Raw genomic sequence first — 21324 nt, forward strand, 5'->3', positions numbered from 1 at the left:
GGCAACAATTAAAGTATATAGAAACCTAAATGTATAATTTCCTTTAGTGGTTCACAGCATCATTTAGACAGTTGATTGAAAACGATATAGTGATTCATTGCATCATTTGGACAATTAATGAAAGCGATCCTCAAATGTTGTTGTGTTCCGTAAAAAAAGACCTGACCTAACCGTAGCCTGTGGAGCATGATGGGGTTGGGGGGAGGTCTTAAAGGCTTAGCACCAGTTTACTCTTGTATGTTTTCAATACAGCCTATTGGCTAATAATGCCTTTTATTCCCTTGCCTTTTTCCTTTCAAATAAAGGATATGTTCTGAAATGTAAGGTGTTCATGTTCTATGTAGTAGAAATGTTAAATGTGACAAAATTAATGAAATGTTGGCATTTTTTGGCCAAATTTTAGGAGGCTGCATATATGTGTGGTTTTATACATCTATTTGTATGTCTTAAGAGTAATTTAAACTTTTTAAGGGTTTAGACATACATATGCAATATATTTTATATGGACTGAGAAACTCTGCTTAAACTCATGTCAAGGATACAGTAATATGAGAAACACTATAAAGTTTGCTTTTTATGAATAAATAAAAAACGTTAATGACATGAATTCCCCTTACTTACTGATAAACATATAATTCAATACATCACTACTGGATAAACCACAAACTGAATTAGCTGTGTCCTTTATAGATGTAACGCTTAAAGTGTCAGATTACTTTTCCTTTTTTCGGTATGACTTAATGGCAGTTATTTTTTTCTACTTATGCCAACAAAGTAGGGATTTTCAACTTTACAGGCGAGAGACCCCCCCCTTCCCACAGCCGCACCGCTGACAAACAAGAAATCCAAAAAGAATAGAGTAGGTGGTCGTTGTTTAGAGCTGTAAAGTGTGTATAATCCTGAAATAAAGCAGTCCGCCTGAGCTCGCTCCAGGTGGAACATTGAGAATTAAATGCATCAAAAGTCCCCTCGGAGGAGTAAACTTCTATGGGTCTGAATCTTCATTTGTATACATCTGCATACATTAAAACGTCACAAATGATTAGGCCCTTAGGCCGGACTCACCACCTCTCAGCTCCGAGGTAGGCCTCAGGCCTCGGCCTTTCCTTGATGTTCTTGCCGCCCTGAGCGAGGGGGTCCCCGGGTAGCGCTCTAAGCGTGGCCCGGTGGAAGGAGAGTTTTTGGAGAATATGAGGGCGGTTGAATTGAAGGCCAACCGGAAAGTATGTGGGGTCACACGCTCGACCCACCGGGGAAAGGGGGGCGGGGGGGGTGAAACCAAACTTAGCGCTCCGATCCCGGCTTCCCGGTTGCTAGGTAGATTCTGGCCATTGACGCCCCGCTTCCGGGTCGAGCGGCCCTAACGGACAGCCATGTGTAACCAATGGGCGTGGATGAGGCAGAGATGGGCGGGATGAACAACTCAGTGTACCAAACAGAGAAGAAGGACGACAGACGAGTCCTCTCATTGAGACAGCATCGGCGTTAATGCAAACAGATAGTAGCTATCGACATAGAAGAGGGCAAGGTGACGCCCACATGGTGCGAATAAATAACTAGAGTGCCAACTCTCGTATTTAATTGTGGCCAGCACTCAGCGCCAAGCTTCAGGTAGAATTTATTTATTTATGCAATTTTATATAGCGCGGACTTTACCCGAAGGTGTCAGAGCGCTTCACAGAAGGACCAATAATGATATACAGGAACATAATACAAAGGCAAACAATAAGTTACATGGATCAAAAGTGACACTAGTGAGCAACCAAAATACATGAGATAGCAATCGGTGCAATATAGGAGAAAAAAGTGATAAGGGTGCAGGTTACAAAAACGTACAAAATACAAGTAGAGGTATAATACTGCAATAGTAGGCAGACACTCCAGCACAATAACAAACGTTACGTAGGCAAAGGTGGCACGTGTGCAAGTCTCTAAAACAAACAAAACGTGCGAGGTAGCAAACAGTGTGTTAAGAAAAAAAGTTACGTGTGCAAGTTCCAAAAGGGTACCATACACAGGTATTGGGAGATTACTAAACATTTAAACTACCAGAACACCCTGGGAAGGAAGTACCATAAACCTGGCCAATAGACTTTCCAGTAATGGGAGGTCTTCTTTCAGACGAAGGCAAGGGTGTGAGTTAGACTTGGAGGTGCCTTTGGAGGAGGAGAACTTTAAGGTCCCGTTTGAAGGCCTGAGAGGAGGAGGTAGTCCGGAGCTGAGGCGGGAGTGAGTTCCAGATTCTCACTGTGTTGCCTGAAAAGGATTGGGCCATCGATCTTTCCTTCTTGAAAGTGGGGGGGTTCAAGCAGAAGATTTTCCGCATTCCGAGATGGTCTAGAGCCTCCAGAAAGAGGTTTTGACGACCATGTAGGTAGATGAAAAAAAGATCGCCACTGCGGGTCACTTACACACATTTTAGATTTTGTTTTCCAACTCTTTGGAAAACATTTTTATACAACAGAATCTAACGGTGTTTTTAAAGTATGCTTTCTGCATGTTTTTAGAGCCAGCACCGTTTATTGTGTCAACTAAAAAGCCACACAGTAATTAAAACAGTTATAATCAACAATTTATTATACACACCTTAAGAAAAACGACAGCTTAATATAGATTTTTCGAAAAAATACAACTTTCTAATAAACACACGGTGATTCTATCTGCTTATCCGAATGCTTTAAAAATTAAATAAAATAAAAAAGTGGTAACAGAAAACTGGAATACAAACTGACCTGCAAATTAATGCTAGTGAGTCAGTTACATAAATAAAAAAAAATCCACTTTGTGACCTTGGTCGGTCAGATTTTATACAATGCCTAATTGTATTAAAACAATGTAAAGAACAAGACGAATTCAAGATATTCTGCTAAGAAGCGGTCTATTTTAACATTGATAATGTAGGCCTAGATTTCAAAATGGTTGCTGCTCTCTGTAACCATGTTTCCCCTGCACACAATCATCTTCCTGTCCTTTCCATACTGTTGAATTCAGCCTAAAATAGATATTTTGTAACCAATGTTTTGGACTCAATATCACTCTCTTGTGTACAATATGATGCTTTGCTCTCAAGCTTCTATTTCATGCAGTGTTACCATAGTGAATTATTTTCCAAGATCTCACTTATAGGGACCCCCACGAGTAGCATGAGAACTTGAGCTCGATTTGTAAACATGTTTTAACTAATTACTAAGGTGTTTCAGGAGCACCAGGGATGGGAACAACATTATATGAACCTGTGGGATAGTCCTGACAAATGTTATTTAAACTGTATCATTCTTTCTGTCACACGATTGGATAGGATTTCAAAACCTTTACACATTCACAACAAATGTATGAATCTTGTTGCATTTCAGCCTATAAAATTAATCTTCAGTTTGTCAGAAACAAATACAGGTCTGCGTCGAAGGCAGGGTGCCCTTATAACAACCCATCTTTCCTTTCATTGTCTGACTTTATTGAGTTTACCCTGCATCCATTAACATTTTGAACCCAAATCTATTGGTTTTGCTTATGCTTGTAGGTTTTCGCAGTAAAATATTCCAGAAGAAGAGCATACTTTAGGAAATGATCCACCAACCCCAAATAGAATGTAAACTTTGAACATTTACCATTGGTTTATTTTGTAAACAGTTATGTCCGCAGATACTCTTGAAATACTTTAATTTGTATGCATCCACAATTCTCTTGAGATGTAGATGGGATGGTTCTGGTAATCTGCCAGGAATTAAGTTCCGACCTTCTTGTTTTAATAAAAAATTTGTGTGGCACCATCCATGAATATTCAAAACATATCCCCCAGAATATATTTTTTTCATAAACATGTCCATGAGCTACAGATTCATCCTATCGGTCTCTGTCCATTTCCAAGGGGACCCACTTGAATACAGGAACGTTTTAAACCTACACGCCCCTGGTCTCAGTTATCAAAAGATTGGACTAACAATGATTTATTCAGAAGAGCTCTCTTGGGCAGCATACACAAAAGGGGATATTTCTTGATCTGAACTCCAGTCACTTGAAAAATGAGATCTTAGATAGGGTCCTCCAATGAGATTCTCATACTCACCTCTGTGCTCTTTCCCTCCTCTTTTTACTATTTAGTGATACCCATCAAGCTGCCCCCTTTCTTATTAATGCAACGTTCTTGGTGCAGTCTCTTCTGAAAGGCAAGTCCACCACTTTGCCAGAACGTACCACTGTATGCCCTCAGGGCACAGCAAAGGAAGGCACAGTCCTCCCTCTCATAAGGTTGCGGAGTCTTACGTTTTCTGATTGACCCCTGCACCCTTTTTTTGCATCCCTTCCACTTTTCAGCTACTTCACCCTTTCTTCCCTCCTATATTTATGCATATTGCCAACATTTCAAAGATGATGACCTGTTCTTTCTTAAGTCTTACCCTGCACCATAGCCCGCCTCTAACTCATCTACTAATCCCACCTATGATATGAATTAGCTCACACACTGCCCTACTGATCATCACGCCACTAACTTAATCCACCACAAAGACAATGAAGCATATGCACAGAATGCTCCCAATCATCTTTGCGTCACAGGAGGAGGGAGGGGTCCTGCCATTTTCATACTACAGAACCAGCTTGATGGCCGATGTAAAAAGGTTATTTTGAAGTTCCTCTGGAATCTTTAAGAACCTCCGAAATCGTGAATGAGGTAAATTATACAGAAAGGCGATTTGGGGCAAAAAAAAAAAAATCCAACATGCTTCCGGACCCATCAGTCAGAATTACTGGAGGCTACTGACAAACCAACAATTCTCTCCCATAATACATACCTTCTCCAACATGCAAATCTGAGGTTCAACCCCCCCCCCTAAAAACATAAAGTCAATTGTTTTTTATTGAAGTCTCAGTGGAGTCCGAGGTGGCAGTATCCCCATGTAGGCTTACATTGAAATCTACATTTTTCAGATGCATCTTGCTTTAATTTGTGTGCACAGAAGCAGAATATTAACAGCACACACTACGGTTGACCCTACCCAAAAATAAAATGATGTGAAATAATCCTCGCCAACGTTGCCCAAGTCCAACGAATCTCCAAGACTATACCTGTGGCAGTAGAGTGCTATACAAAGTTCTGAAACCTAAAAGGCTTTTTATTAGCTTGAAATACACCGAGAAGTCAGACAGGAATAATGCTGTTGCGGTACAAAAATGATAATGCACAAAATAGAGCAGTTAAGAGGCTGAAAGCTTTAGACGCTATCAACATTTAATACACACATGAATAAGCATAAGAAATGGGGTTTCATGCAGTTATGTCCATGTCTTCACATCTGTCCTATAAAAAGTGTGATGGAAGGAAGTGCTTGAATTAACCTCATCCATTGTGATCACTTGGGACGCACTGGAGTCCCTCATTGTTTTATCCATTATGCCACTTTAGATGAAGTCTAGCCATAAGCAAAAGAGATTTTGACTTAATCAAATAGGAACAGTCTAGGGCAACTAGATGGCCATCTCCCCTTCAGGAGGGAAAATCAGCAAATCCATACTGGCTCTGGCCTCCATAGGCATAGTCTGAGGGGGTGTAGCTGAAGTGCTATAACACAGTAAGCTCCCTTTTCCCCCTTTTTTAGACTGTCCGATATTGTCACCTTAGAACATCCAGACCCATTCCTTTACCATGAACTGTAGACATTAATGTAGACTGCACAGAAGAATAAGTTACTTACCTTTGGGAACGACCCATCTGGTTCAGTAAGCACAATGAGCACACAAAGAAAAACCAAAGCAGGCAGTACCAAGGTGGTGATCTGAAGTACAGCTACTCAGGGGGCTCAAACACGCTTCAGCAGCGGCAGTAGGGAGCGGGCGCAGTCAGGTGGAGCTGCGAGGCATGGGGAGCGACCTGCCTGTCAGGGACAGGGTCAAGGGTTGCTAGTTTTTCCCACCGATTCTCCTGCCTAAAGTGGATGTCCGAACTGGTGAGGACCAGTGCTGGACGTAGCAAAAGGCCTGGGGAAGCTCACAAAGGTGGCAAGCCTTTGAGGCTTCCCCTTCGTGGACCCAGCCCATCCTGGGGAAGGAGGCTTGGCACCTCGTCCCAGGATGTGCATTGTTTCATACCCCGAGAGCAGTAGGCTCTCAACGCAGGGGTCAGAAACATGTCTGGTGGTGGCAGCTGGCGAGCAGCCACTCAGTCTGGACACTAGTGTTAGGTCGTTTTTCAGGGGGGCATCTCTAAGATGCCCTCTGTGAGCATTTTTCATTAAATCCAACACTGGCATCAGTGTTGGTTTAATGTGCTGAGAAGTTTGATACCAACCTTCTCAGTTTTCAGTAAAGCCATTGTGGTGCTGTGGAGTTCGTAATGATAAAATCACAGTACCATATACTCTTAATGGCATTACTGCACTTACAATGTCCAAGAATTGACTTAGACATTGTAGGGGTACAGGGCTCATCACTGGTATAGTGCACCCGCCTAGAGGATGTCTGACCTGTGCCAGGGCAGTGGGGTGTAGGCCTGGCACACAGGGATGTGGGCCAGGTCGACTCTTCACTTTGTTCTGCACAAAAACACATAGCCTTCAAAGGCAGTGTGTGAGTGTAAAGGTACAGGGTTTATAAGGGTGGCACAATATGTTCTGCAGCCCTTAGAGGCCTTCAATGGCCACACTGTCCTTGGTACCTATGGTACCATTTCCAAGGGACTGACCTGTGGCCAAAGAGTACCAATTGGGTTTTGTTTTCAGTGCAGTTTAGGGAAAGAACATAGGCCCTTGGTACCTGGTTGGCAGGAACCCAGGGAACACTCAAAGTACAGTTTGTTTACACAATGGTACTACTATCCTCAGCCATCATGTTGCACATCAGCAGTTTAGCAAAAAGTGGGGGCAACCATGCATAATGAGGGCACTTGCTTACAGCCACCCTCACTTTTTGCCTTGTATAGTGTGCACGTTTGACAATAGTGCACTGGGTTCCTGTTAAAGAGGCCCCAGTGCCAGGTCTTTCCTTAAAACTGTACAATTGTTCCTCAATTGGCAATACCTTTAGCACCCATTTTAAGTTCCTAGTTAATTGTACACCACAGGTACCTTGGGAAAGGAGACTAAAGAGGACCCCTGAGGAATGCAGCATGTATTGTGCCTCCCTAAGGGACCACTCAACAGCAAATACAAACTGCCACACCTCCTGAGTGCCATGCCTGCAGACACTGCATGCAGTATAGGTAAGCCTAAGGCAGGGAGCACTATACTACATGTGTGAGTACATATGCCTAAGCAGATAAGCCCCTGTGATGTCTAAGTCAATTCTTTGACATTACTAGTGAACAGGGAAGCCATTTTGAGGAAATGCGCTGGACATCAAACATCTCATATTAATAAACCCACACTGATTTGTGATGGATTTATTAATACATGAACACAAAGGGTACCTTAGAGGTGCCCCCAGAAAACCTACTGACTGGTGTGCTGGCTGACCGGTGTAGACCAGCCTGCCACCTGAGACAGGTTTCGGACAACCACCCCTTGCAGTTGAGAGCCCGCACCTGAGGGCAAAAACAATGCCTGCTCCTGCTCGAGGTGTGGCCACCTTCTCCAAGCAACTTGGCTAAATGATCAGCATATCAAGGCAAGAGGCATCTGCCTTTTTTGATATGGGAACCAAGGCTTCCCCAAACATGGGAAATGCCCCCCCCCCCCCTGCCAAGGGCCCATTTGCCACCACGACAGATGAGAAACATAGGTAATCAGGACACGGCTAGTATCACCCTTAAGGTAGGTCACCAGAAGCTGACAACTTTTAGAATTCCACCATCTTAGTTTTGTCAGAAATAGGCATTCTGGGTCAGGAAGTGGTCATATAGAGTGTAGATGCCCTAAAGCTAAGTAGCCCATGGCCTACTATGTGTCACTCCCTGTAGCACCCCTTAATTGAGCATTTAGGTGGCACCTCTGACATCAGGAACTCCGATTTGACAGATCAAGATGTTAAGGACACAGATAGCCGCAAGAAAAAGCAAAAACTGAAGACTGCTGTGGACTTTTTGTGCCAAAACTTGCCTGCTACAGTAAGTCTTGACAATCATGACCAAGCGACTCGTCCTGCAGCTGATCTTCTGCCAAGAGCACTGGTGGGTTCCCAGCACTTTGTACATTGCCAGCAATCTCACTTGGAGTAGAGGAACTACTCCCCTGACATCCGCAGGCACCGAAACGCAAAGTCTGGTCTACCTAGCTGCCACTCCCCAGCCAGCCAGACACAGCAGCTCCCCAGCAAGAGGACCCTGTGCTTCTGAAGGTCAGATCTAATCCCCCCTCATCAAGTAAGATGATACCATGACTAACCCGAGCCGCACATGACCGATACCTTGGGGTACCGAACCCCTTGCAACAAACAAAGACAGTGACTGTCCAGTTGGGACTCCAAAACAAAGCAGCTGTTGAGAGATGCCAGCACAGCAGAGACCCACTTCCAGAGTGGCCCAGGTGTCCTGATTTTTGCATCTTCAACCGGCGAGACAGACAACCACAAGGCACCAAGACACCCAAAGCCCAGCCAACCTTTCTTTGCTGTACCGAGCCATGCAGCCCGGTCACCGATGAACCGTCTGTGCTCCCTTGTCCCCCAGACCCTTGTGACCTAAGCCCCCTGTTGGGAGCTCCCAGACTTGTTCCAAGTCCTCCTCTGAAGCCTGTTTCTAGGCGGCTCCCCCCCCCCCCTATACCAGCATAGCACACACAGCTACCAACGTGACCAGCACCTCTGCACCCAGACGCCCGAGGGCAGGTAATGAAAAACTACTTGGAGTACTTTGGACCATGGCCCCTATACAACCTTAAGTCCCAAAAGATAGCCCCAGAAACCGAATGCAAATAACTATGCTATACATGCCTTTTCTCCCATATGAAAGCATTGTACGTATGGACGCATCCAAATGAACATTTTACTTACCTGCTGTAGGAAGCTAGCTCTGTACATGATTACCACTAAGTGGATATATCAGGCATAGAGTCCAGAGATCCCCCCCCAGAAGTGTTAAGGACTCAATGTTAACCCAAAGTGCTCTATTTGTGGTAGTGTGGGCGAGCAGACTTAGGCTTAACAGTGGCATGTAAGACATTTGTTATGGACACAGTGATTAATAAATGACAAAATAATCAAAAAGGCGATCCACACCAAATTTAGAGAAATTAACTTCTTTCAAGAAGTATTTTAAGACCAAGTGTGCATTAAAAGGCAAGTATATTTTTAAATAAAAATGCTTTTCACTTTAAAAAGTGGACAGGCGGCAAGGTTCAAATTAGTACCAAGAATGGACCACCAGTGGATCAGGGAAGGTCGGGTGCAAAGGTCAAAGTCGGGGTCAGGCACCCAATGGAGCCTGGAGGTGATTGAAGATGTGCTGCTCACAAGTGAGTAAAGCGGAGTCAGGGGTCAATCCCATGGAGTCAAGGTAAATACAGGGGGGCCACAAGGCAGCACCAAACTTATACCCTCTGTGGCTCAGGGGCAGCCAGATGCAGAGTGCAAACACAGTGTCCGGCACCCAATGTAATTCAATGGGGGAGATCTGTTTTGGAAAGACGCTGGCCAGAAGGCTGCACAAAGAAAAACCACAGCTGCTTAGGTAAGTTCTATGGACATAGGAACACAATTGGTCAAGCTCCCCAAGGCCCAGGGGATCGGGGATATGGGTGCAGGGTTGTCTTTTGGCATCGGGAACAGCTTACCAGGCAGGTCGCCGTCTGGGGGAGTTTTTGGATTCAGGCTGCAGGCGTCAAGGTAGAGTCTGGCTCAGAAGCGCTGAGGAACCTTTGCAGGACCACTTGGGCTGAGTTCCTTTTCTTTAAAGTTGGTTTCAACTGGCAGCCAATCCTCCCAAGGGTTTGATGGTTGCTGGGCTGCAGGACAGGTCATCGTTTGGCGCAGGATTGTCAAGTGCTGCAAAAGGCCGGTAGGGCTGGGACCAAGTCGATTGGTGTCTGCAACCTTCTCTGCTGCTGAGAGGCTGTAGTGTCCAGGTCTTCTTATGGTTTCAGGATTCTGATTTCAGGGTCTGGGGAAGCCACTAAAAACTCGATTTTGGGGCGTTACAGGGACCAATGGGTTCCTTACCTACGGTGTCTACACCCACTATTATGCCACCCTCCTGATTAGAGGAATAGCCCTCGCTCCGATTGGGTAAGGCCCACCATCTTCAAGATGGTGGGCACTGAAAAATGTGCTTAACTTAGCCTACAGCACCTGAGGGGTGGAGTTGGAAAAGGGGGGCACACCACGTATTCTTTCACGGGTTTTTCCACCGGTTCTCCCGCCAAGAGTGGGGGAGGTCTGCCATCTGCTGCTAGCAACAGAGGCTGGGGTCACATTATAAAGGCGGCAAGGCCCTTGAAACTCCAACAGCGTGCTCATCCTGGGGGAGGAATGGTGACACCTCTGCCCAGAATGTACTTTGTCTGAAGCCTAAGAGAGCAGAGGCTCTCGACCCAGAGTTGGTAGGTTTTCAGGGACACCTCTGAGGGTTCCCTCTGAGTACGTTTTATTTAATCCATCACTGGCATCAGTGTGGGTTTATTGAGAGATATTGTTTGGTACCAAACACTCCGGGGTTCAGTAAAGCCAACATGGTGCTTGGGATCTCGAGTTTCCAGCCCATGTACTCTCTATGGCTTCACTTGCACCCACAATATTAAGAATAGACTTAAATATTACAAGGGCATATCTACTCATGCAGATATGCCCACACCTGAGGATATACTGCACCCTGCCTTAGAGGTTGTAAGGCCTGCTAGAGGTGTGACATACCTTTACTTTAGGCCATGCTGTTTGGCTTGGCACAGCAGTATGCCATGTTGACTTTCTCGTTTTTCTCTGCACAAAGGCATGCAGGCTGCAGTTGCAGTTTGCATGGACTTGGTGCGGGGACCCTCTTCAGTTCCAATGCCCAGAGGTACCTCCGGATTAATTCCCAAGGAAACGCTGACACAGTAGATTGACTCTTGATCCTGACTAATCCCCGTTTTCAAATGGTTCCTCTCTTGCCGGCCCAGAAGATTTAACTCCCTGTTTCTGGACTTAATCCGGTTTGCCCAATACTCCTTGCCCTCACTTGACGATCAGTACCATCGCCGGGTTCTCCCGCCCGCAGCGGCCCTTTGTGGTAATCCAAATTGGTTCATCCGTCACCGAGCCTCAATTGTGGCCCTGCCTTACTCGCTTTCTCTTCCACCGTTCGCCCACTAAGCGGATTCCTAGTTATTGGAGCCCACTCTGCGCCTTGCGGACCCCTTCTAGCAAATTCTTGCTCTCACTACAGATTTTACTTGCTCACACTCTCTCGTCCTGATGATCTTTAATTAATAAGATCCAAACCTTGTCGACCTTACAACCAGAACTCCTCCTCTGTATTTGATTAAATTGGAGTTTTGAATACTGTTGTCAATGCGATGTAAATTATAAATGTTACTAAGCACCTTTCACTTCACGCACTTTCACTTTTTGTGTGAGCACCAGAACCATTACCGTAAACGATTGAATTATACTCCATTTATGCTGTTAATAAATGTGATGTCATTGCAAAAACCTTGTGTCCCAGCATACATTGCTTATCGAGTCTCGCTTGGACTCCCTGTGAAAGTGTTCCTTCTGATTAAAGCTGCGCTCTTTAACCAGTAGCCTCGGCTACCCAAGGACCTTCTAGGCCTCCCTTAGACCATTGTTCCTTTCAACCCTAGGTACCACGGTGACATTTACTAGGGACTGACAGGGGTGTCTAAAGTACCAATTGTGGTACAGTTCTAGGGAAAGAATACTGGTAAACTGGGCAGCAGGAACCCAGTACTGTACAGTCAAAGTTGCATCAAAAGCCAGGCCAAAAGTAGGGGGTACTGCAAAAGAAACTCACTTTCCCACACCAGTTAAAAATCAATATATTTAACATGTACTTACTGTAGGAGAGTGCACTCTTTTTGCATGGTTGCCCCCACTTTTTGCCAAACTGCTGGTGTACTTTGAGTGTGCCCTGTGTTCGTGCCCTAAAACTGCATTAAGGCAAAACCCAATTGGCACTCTTTGGCCACAGGTCAGTCCCTTGTAAATGGTGCCATAGGTACCAAGGGCACTGTGGCCATGGAAGGCCTCTAAGGGATGCAGTACCTAGTGTGTCACCCTTAGAGGTCATGTAGCTTTGCACACACTGCCACCACCCAACTAACTGGGTGAGGGTACAGGTGCATGAGCCCTGTACCCCTACTGTGTCTAGAAGACCAATTCTTAGACATTGTAAGTGCAGTGCTGCCATTAAGAGTATATGGTGCTGGGGGGTTGTCATTACTAACTCCACAGCACCATAATGGCTACACTGAAAACTGGGAAGTTTGGTATCAAACTTCTCAGCACATTAAACCCACACTGTTGCCAGTGTTGGATTTATTGAAAAATGACCTCGGAGGGCATCTTGGAGATGCCCCCTGATAAACGACCTAACACTAGTGTCCTGGCTGAGTGGCTGCTTGCCAGTTGCCACCACCAGACATGTTTCTGGACCCCTGGGTCAAGAGCCTGCTGCTCTCGGGGGTCTGAAACAATGCACATCCTGGGACGAAGTGCCAAGCCTTCTCCCCGGGATGGGCAGGGTCCACAAAGGGGAAGCTTCAAAGGCTTGCCACCTGTGTAAGCTACCCCAGTCATTTGCTGCTTCCAGCAACTGGCCCCCACCGGTTCTGACCACCACTTTGGGCAGGAGAATCGGCGGGAAAACCAAGTGAGCAAGGGAGGTGTGCCCACCTTTGCCAATCCCACTCCTCAGGTGGGGGAGACGGGGTGAAGCACAACTCTAAGTCCCCGCCGTCTTGCAGATGGGGGGACCCAGCCAACCAGAGAGGCTATGCAGCACCCCTCTTGCTGGAGGGTGGCATAATAGGGTGTGTACCCATCCCAAGGAAGGAGCCCATTGGTCCCGGCCTTTGCTTACCTGTAACGCACATTAATCTAGTATTATGGGGCAACCCCAAACCTTGCCTCCTCAGACAAGAACCAACCACAAGAAGAGAAGCAGTACCGAAGAACGCATGCTGAAACTAAGAAGAGGACACCCAAACTCTTGGCCCCAGCCCTACCGGCCTGTCCCCACCTCGAACCTGCTCCAGGATAATAACGGCATGTCCTGCAGCCAGCAGCCTCAAGAACCCGAAGGACCTGCCCTGCCTTCCAAACCCAAGACTTTGTCTCGGGGGAGCACCAGATTTGCTCACCAACAGAATCTGACCCCACTCAGACTTTGGCCGTGGGCGTCGGGTGCAGAGTGGGCAAGGTACTCTGATCCACCTGAATCCAGAGTCTTTGGCGTAGGTTTCTTCTGGACTGGTCCGCTGTCCACAGGAGATTGGAGTCTTTGTTAAAGGCAGCAGTCTTCCCAGGGGCTTCAGAGGTGGCTAGCTGCAAGACAGGTCTGGCAGGGCAGTGAAAGTTAGGGCTGGGTCCAAGGCAGTTTTCTTCTGGCTTCTGCTGCAAGGCATCTTTTCCTCTTGGGTTGTCGCAGATAGAGTTTCAAGGTCTGGGGGAGCCACATAAATACTAAATTTAGGAGGCGTTTTAGTGGAGTAGCATTTAACACCAATGGGCACCTTACCTGGGGTGACTGCACTCTCTCTTAAGCCACCCTCTTGTGGGAGGGGTCTCATACCTAATCCTGATAGGAGGGTGCCTCTCCATCTTCAAGATGGCGGGGACTGAAAGTTGTGTTTCACCTCGCCTCCTTCACACCTTAGGGGTGGGGTTGATAGAGGTGGGCACATCACCTATTCTTTTGATTGCCCCAGTATTGGAACTTTCATAGATTCCCATGCTTTTGTATCATTCCCCCTCGTCGGAATGGGAGTCTCGGTAACAAAAATACCATAGCAGTAGGTACAAAAGAGAAAGAAAAAGGCCTAGGCCTCTTTCCCTTTTGTAGCATATCACCCTCTTTTTGTAAAAGAGACCAAACTTAGGCATCAGCCAATCAGAAGTGCCTCACCCCTTAGAACCCTCCTGAAGGAATCTCAGAGCCTCAGATTTTCTACCGCAGGTTGTGCTTAGTGAGTCTCCTTTGAGTTCTGCTCATTTCTTCTCTATTCAAAGGATTTTCTTCAAATTTTCTTCATAATTTCTCAACAGGATTGTTTAAGGATGGCTGACAAGGAGAAGAAGGCCCTTTTCAAGCCCTGCTCCACCTGTAGCAAGAAAAGGTTGTTTGTGGAAGATAGGCATAAGGATTGTATCAATTGCCTTTATCCGGATCATAAAGCGGAGGACTGTAAGATTGTCCGCATTTTCTCTACCAAGACCCTCCGGGATCGTGCTGGTAGACTTTTGACCTGGCTTCAGAAACAGAAGGAGAGGAAACATGGAGTTTCCAGTGACAGTGAGTCATCATCATCAACTGTGTCATCTAGAAGGTCAGTCAAAAGGGGTAGGGGTTCCCCCTTCTCCTTCTAAGGAACATCCCTCTAAGGCCTCAAAAAAGACCCCCAGAGAGTCTGAGAGCCTGGGTCCAAGCGAATCTCCTCACCACGGTGAAAAGGAGAGGGTAGGACCATCTACGCCTTCCAAGGGTGCGAAGACTGACCCAGCCTTCAAGAAACCCTCTTCCCAGTCTTCTGAAAGGAGTTCCAAGTCCTCTACGACGAAGGCGTCGACGGCAGGTTCATCAGCGTCGACAGGAGGTTTGCCGACGACTGTCGACGAAGGCGTCGACTAGTAACACAGCATCGACGACGAGTGACAGCGTCGACGACAATAATGACGACGATAATGACGTCGACGACGACTTTAACGATGACAGCTGGATCGTCAACAGTTTCATCATCGACGACACCAATCTCGTCGACGAGTGTGCAACCATCGTCATTGTCATCTGAAAACAGGATTACAATTTCAGTGGCAAGAATAACGCCGGAGATGACATCTCCTAGGAGGTGTGTGTGAGTGCTCCGTGAAAATCTTACTTGTTGCTGCTTGAATTAGCGTATTCGCACCATTTTAGAAATTGCTTTGAAGTAGCGTACATGCACTTTTTAGAAAACATGGTGATATGTTTTTAAATCAGTGTGTTTGCACAATTTAATAGAAATTTTGAGTATCCCTTCAGCCCTTACAATTTTTAATAAAGTTACCTTCTTTTGCGGTTTGACTCTCCTGGTCTTGCCGGCCTCTTCGCCCGACCCCAGCGGTACCCGGAAGTTAGGCGGGACCGCACTGCACTTGGGGTTGGCGCTCTAGTCTTTCCTTGGCTGACAGCATTTAAACGCATGCTGAGGCGGCCGCGCTAGGTGTGTGTGAGTGCTCCGTGAAAATAGTACTTGTTGCTGCTTGAATTAGCGTATTTGCACCATTTTAGAAATTGTTTTGAAGTAGCCTACTAGCACTTTTTTTTAGAAAACATTGTGATATGTTTTTAAATCAGCGTGTTTGCACAATTTAATAGAAATTTTGCGTATCCCTTCAGCCCTTACAATTTTTTAATAAAGTTACCTTCTTTTGCGATTTGACTCTCCTGGTCTTGCCGGCCTCTTCGCCAGACCCCAGCGGTATCCGGAAGTTAGGTGGGACCGCACTGCACTTGGGGTTGGCACTCTAGTCTTTGCTTGGCCGACAGCATTTAAACACATGCTGAGGCGACCGCGCAGCGGGCGCGCAAAAGCAAGCCCGTCTGCGCCCGGCCCGGGCCTAGGTCCAGGACCACTCTACAGGTACAGTCATGCTCAGCTCCTCGCTTTCCGGAATACTGGCTTTCGGTCATTGGGTGCATCTACTTTAGTATTAAGCACTCAAGAGGGTCAGATAGCCGACTGTTCCCCTTCCCCATTTTTATATAGTAATAATCTGGCTGATCAGAGTAATAGAATCGGGGAACTGCAGAGGGAAGAATTAGCGGAATTAGACAAGATGGTAGGAGAGAAAATATGGGGAAAGGTCATCAAGGATGGGGGACCAACTAAAGATAGACAAGGGACAACTCCAGGCATTATCAGTTGTATGCTTCTAAATGTCCGCTCCATGGGAAAACACAAATACGAATTGGAGGACATGATTCATGGTCGGACAACACTTCCGCCCCCGACCGGAATATTGCTGTGCCAGAGGGATATGCCATCCTATCACAAGATGAAGAACTGAAATCTTCATTCTCAGGGAATACTTACTAATAAAAAAAAAGAACTTGGCACAGAAGCTGAAAATATGAAAAGACATCTTTATTAAATTTAATAAGTGAGGCCACGTCACACAGAAGCCGTAGCAACTGAATGAGGTAGTCTGAGGAATACAGAGAACAGAGGCCTTATATATATGCTCAGGGTTACAAAACTCAGCATAAAAGTAAGGGGCAGTCCTTGCTTTTGCAAGCATGCAAAATGCCTAACATTCCTTCTTACACAAGCAGGACAAACCCATAATAAAAGGACCACAACCCATATCATAAACAGACCATAAAAGGAACAGAAAACAGATAAGGGGTGTGTGTGTGTGTGTGCATACCAAACTCTACAATGTCCTGTGCTTTGATCCTCAATCTTGATCAGCTAAAGGGCAGGAACTGGTTTAACAAGGTCAGCTTCAGGCAACAGGGTCAGTTCACTCAGGTCAAACAGGAGTCAGCATGAACTCGAGCTAAGGTCTACATGTCCTTAAAAGACTGGTTTCAGCCACAATCATGGCCTATGTGAGGGCAACCACAAAATGGCTGCCATACACAAAACAGAACCCACGGGTTCAGAATTCACAGAACCTCAGACCCTCCTTTTGCCCTTACATAGGCAATCACTCAGTCTGTCTGAATCGATATCAATATTATCCGTTATTCCCTTCACTAAGGCACTATTACTTGAGTTATCTTTCATGGAACACAAGGGATAGACTTCGTTGGCATAAATAAACATCGTCTGATATGCCCATACAGACCCATTGTAACTAAATGGCAGAATCAAAATAGGAAATACCTCTATCTGTAGTATGTGGCATAAGACCACACACCCAACAATTAGTGGTGTTCATTACTAACTGGTGTTGATGCAGAAGCTGTACAAAGGAATTATTAGTAAACTCTGACCTCCTAACCAGTTCATGTTCAGGTAAAGTATGGAAAGAATGCAAAGAAGTAGTAGTAGGAAGAGACATAGGTTGGGAGGTGGGTACAGATGTCAACTGGGTAGCAAAAACAATCCCACCCAGAGACAACATCATGCTTAAAAACACTAGAAAACACGTTTTTAAGAACATATAGACAACAGGAGAAAGTAATGACCACTATTACAAACAACATTTATCGTTTTTCACAACCCTAAGCAGAAAGCAAATCCTAAAATTATCTAGTAACATTTTTATGGCTCTATGGCTCCTATGCATTTCAGTAACTTATTATATGTTCAGGTGAAACAGTGGCGAGAGGTGAAAAGGGAATACTCTTCCACAGAGAATGGACTTTATTCTGCTTTTACTAAACAGAATACTACTTTAAAACAATGCCAGCAAAACAGCAAAAATCAGTCTCTTAACACCCATTATGCAATCGCATGGGAAATACCCAGAGTCCGTCCAAGCCTCTCCGGCAGGCTTCTATTGTTCATCAAGTCCTCTTGTGTTGTTTTCTTCCGCATGGGCCTCTTCGTTCAGGCCTTTCATCAAAATGGTCCTTCTCAGTATCCGTTGGAGTGCCCTCCTGGCAAACACTCGCAGCTTATTTGAAAGTCTCAATGTCTCAAGGCAGTGCACCAATATCTCTCCTCTGCGGCAGGCACTACAGATAGTGTGCTCTTCATTGATCAAGGGCACAGATCATCTCATGCAGACCCAAGTACTATTAATCAGAAAAGAGCAACAGGCTTTCATACTCAGCAACACTTTCAGACTCCAACACTCGCTTTTCAGTGTCAGAGGATGCTTGGGCTGCTCCTCCATTTAAATCATAGGTACCACAATGTAGTGCCTTTTTCCAATCCTGGATCCTCTGGTGCACTGCCTTTCCGTTGGAGCAAAGAAAAGGGGTGGGTGTGGCCAAAACTCAGGCCAAGGGGCTCAATGGACTGCCTACTGTCAGAGGTTACCAGCACATGACAGGTGAGAAACTAAAAACTTAAAATAACTGGAATCCTTCTCTTTCACTCTTTTGCACTGAAATTCTGGTTCTGTGGCAAAACCAGCTCCTCCTCCTTTTCTGATGTTCAACGCCTTCGGATGAAGCAAGTACAAAACGTTGGAGATACCACTGATGACACGTTGGCGATCGCTGTCTGGGTGCTGGGACTGTCACTGATGGGAGTTAGCTTTTCATCAAAGGTCCGCAGGTTATTATGACTTAATCCCGCAGAACCTAGTGACGTAGGAAATGGGACACATTTGTTATTTTCCTTCAATTTAGTACAAAAACAGTTTGTTTTTAACAAGAGGATTGCAAGCAGGTGGCCTGCAATCTGCGAGGGAGTGGCCATATGCCATGAGACAATTCTGGTCTAGAACACACTGTCATTCTCATAGAATACAAAGACAAAGGCAATAAGCAAAACAGTGCCTCTAATTTCTTCAATTGGGTTTCCATGTGAGAGCATATCCTCTACCATCTAAGGGTAGATAACTATATGAGAATTTTATTTAAATGGATGTCCTCACACATAGTGACATCGTCTAATGGGGTAAACACATTTCGCTTACACACTCACAATTATGCACAGGTAAGGTGTGGGAGGTTGGGCTGTCTTTCTAATAGATTCCCCGTTGGCAGAGGGGTAAGGCAGGGCTGTGTTCTTGCACCGACCCGGTTTTGCCTCTTTGTCAATGGGGTAATCGATTTTTTAAACGTCATCAACTCAAATGCACCTATGCTTGGTGGCACTAGGGTGCTCGCGATTATGTTCGCGGATGACACCCTATTGCTCTCAAAATCCCCTATGGGGATCCAGCGTATTTTGGAGGGGTTCGAGGCATTCTGCCGAGAGCATGGTCTTGAAATAAATGCCATGAAAACCAAGTTTATGATTTTTAATCCCCCCAAAAAGACACGCCCTAATCCGTCCATAGGCCTGAATAGACTAGAAAGAGTCTATACGTTCGAGTATCTGGGCGTGACCATTAATGATAAACTGGAATGGGGCGATCACCAGGCCAAGTCACAGCTCAGACTGGCGCAATTAACAGGGGGTAACGCTAGGCTAGCAAATTCCAACAGATCATCCATTAGGCCGCTAGCCCCTCCGCTGGAGATTTATAGACTCCAGGCCAGAGGAGCGATCCTCTATGGTAGCGAACTCTGGGGGTATGCTTGTAAAAAAGATCTGGTTACTTTAGAAAATAAATTCCTCAGGCAATTACTAAAGCTACCGACAAGCACACCGCTCCTGCCATTATGCTGGATCTGGGTCTAAAGCCCTAGGATGAAGTGGTGGGTGTGAAACCATTAACCTTTTGGAGAAGACTATGGTCCACCCCTGAGTTAGCCAACTATAGGCAGGAATTGCAGAGAATCCTTGCTCTACCTGCTATAGAGAATATTCCATGGTTCAAATATATTAAATCTGAATTTGACCGACTGGGCTTCCGTCCCTGGTGAGCGATCCTCTAGTCGCCTGCCAGGGTATGCCCCGGAAACATCTGGTGGCAACCTATTATGCATGTAACCTGGCATCTCACACACAGGGCACACGCCCAGACTCCTTGGCTAACACATTCCTTGTGGTAAAAGACTCTTACAGGTTCGAGCCAGTCCTTGATGATATCTTCCCAAACCTGGCCCGGAAGATATTCCTCCAATGGCGTTACAGTACTCTTCCGTTAAGAGCATTCACGAGTAAATGGAAGCAGCCAACCCTGGAGAATTGCCCCGGTTGCAACTGTAGGCTGGAAGACGAACTGCATCTAGTCTTCTTTTGTCCTGCTTACACTGCTGCCAGAAGATTCTGGGTAATCCCCTTATGTAAGAACTTAGGGTTTCGTAAATGCTCTGAGGCCTTTAGAATCCTCAAAACTGACTTATCTAAAGTAACTGTGTTTGCAATGGCCAAATTTCTAGAGGCAGCTTGGCACAAGAGACTGCTCCTAATTTCTAGGGTATCGCAACTCTAGTCCTTGTTTGTGTTACTTAAGTCCAAAACTACGTCACTATATGTAAGATTTTAGTTCTATGATAGACTGTTTTACTGTATTTAGTATCATTTTAGTATCTATGATATACTGTTTTACTGCATTAGTATCATTTCAGATTGATTGAAGAAACAAGTGTGATGTATTCTTATAGGTTCTGTATCGATCCCCCTATTCCTGACCCTGTTCTGGTTAACAAGTTAACTAGCAGCCATCCCATGATGCAGAAATCGTTATCTGATTAAGCCACACTACGGCACAGGAACGTGTTATCTGATTAGGTCATAACGCTTGCCATCTAATTAGACAAGCGATATTCCTCCAGCCCCTGATAAGGCATACGGAGTTCTCAAAACAAATCAAACCTATGACAACCTGGGAAAAACCCTGCGGCCATTGTTTTGATTTCATCGAGAACTTCAGCAAAAGAATGTGCTAACGACCAAGTCGTATGACATCCTTATTGACGTATCTATGTCCATCCTTACGTCAATCTCGGCACCTTACAGGTATAAATATTACCGGTATTGCATTAAGCAAACACACGCGGTGGTGACGAGATCGGAGCAGCCAGACTTGCCGAAGCCCAGAGCAGACCCCGCTGGCGCAGCCCCGCCTTCCTGACGCGCTGAGAACGAGACGCTGCTTTCTCCTGCCGAGAAATCCAGCTCCGGCGCTTCCGGGTAGCCCTCGCAGGCAGCCTGGAATATCGAGACCAGAGACGAGAGATACCATCCCTCATTCATCCTAGATTCAAGGTACAGAACTGAATAACCCCTTGCAGAGAATTCTTGAGTCAGTCACTTGGCAAAACAAACTTAACTTAAACTGCTACTTTCTATTCCCCCCCACGTATTAGGCTTAGGTCAGGTACACTGGGGTAGGCTTAGTTAGAAACACCAGTTGAGTACGATTAGTCAAATGTATATGTGTATGTATCTATTTTATCCATTTTAAACCACCTTATGGCTTAGAAACCATATAAATGTTTTTACAGTATTATTTTATACTTCTGCTTTTATTGTATGCACTTTACTTAACCATAAGTATTGCGATAATATCGATTAATTTCTCTTGTATGAGAAAAGAGACTGATCAATAAATACCATCTTTTTATTGAACACGCCCGTCTCTTCCTTTTCTCTACAATCTGGTGAGACTAAGAATGCACGTACTGACTGAGTAAAATAAGTTGTCTTTTGTTTTCACACGACTCTAGAGATACACTCTTGATTAGGGGAGAGC

The 21324-nt window shown here is 45.5% G+C and overlaps 1 protein-coding gene across 2 annotated transcripts in view; it reads right to left on the reverse strand.

Moving 5' to 3' along the window:
- The window catches only part of GATAD2A (GATA zinc finger domain containing 2A), a 283083-nt gene extending 281720 nt beyond the window's left edge, over positions 1 to 1363 (reverse strand). For both annotated transcript variants that reach the window (XM_078670402.1, XM_078670398.1), the window contains exon 1: positions 1066 to 1363. The gene's annotated coding sequence lies outside the window, so the exon portion shown is untranslated. The remainder of the gene's footprint in view (positions 1 to 1065) is intronic.
- Positions 1364 to 21324: the final 19961 nt, after the last annotated feature.

This window comes from Lissotriton helveticus, chromosome 12 (assembly GCF_964261635.1).
Source record: "Lissotriton helveticus chromosome 12, aLisHel1.1, whole genome shotgun sequence".
In the NCBI taxonomy this organism is placed as follows: domain Eukaryota; kingdom Metazoa; phylum Chordata; class Amphibia; order Caudata; family Salamandridae; genus Lissotriton; species Lissotriton helveticus.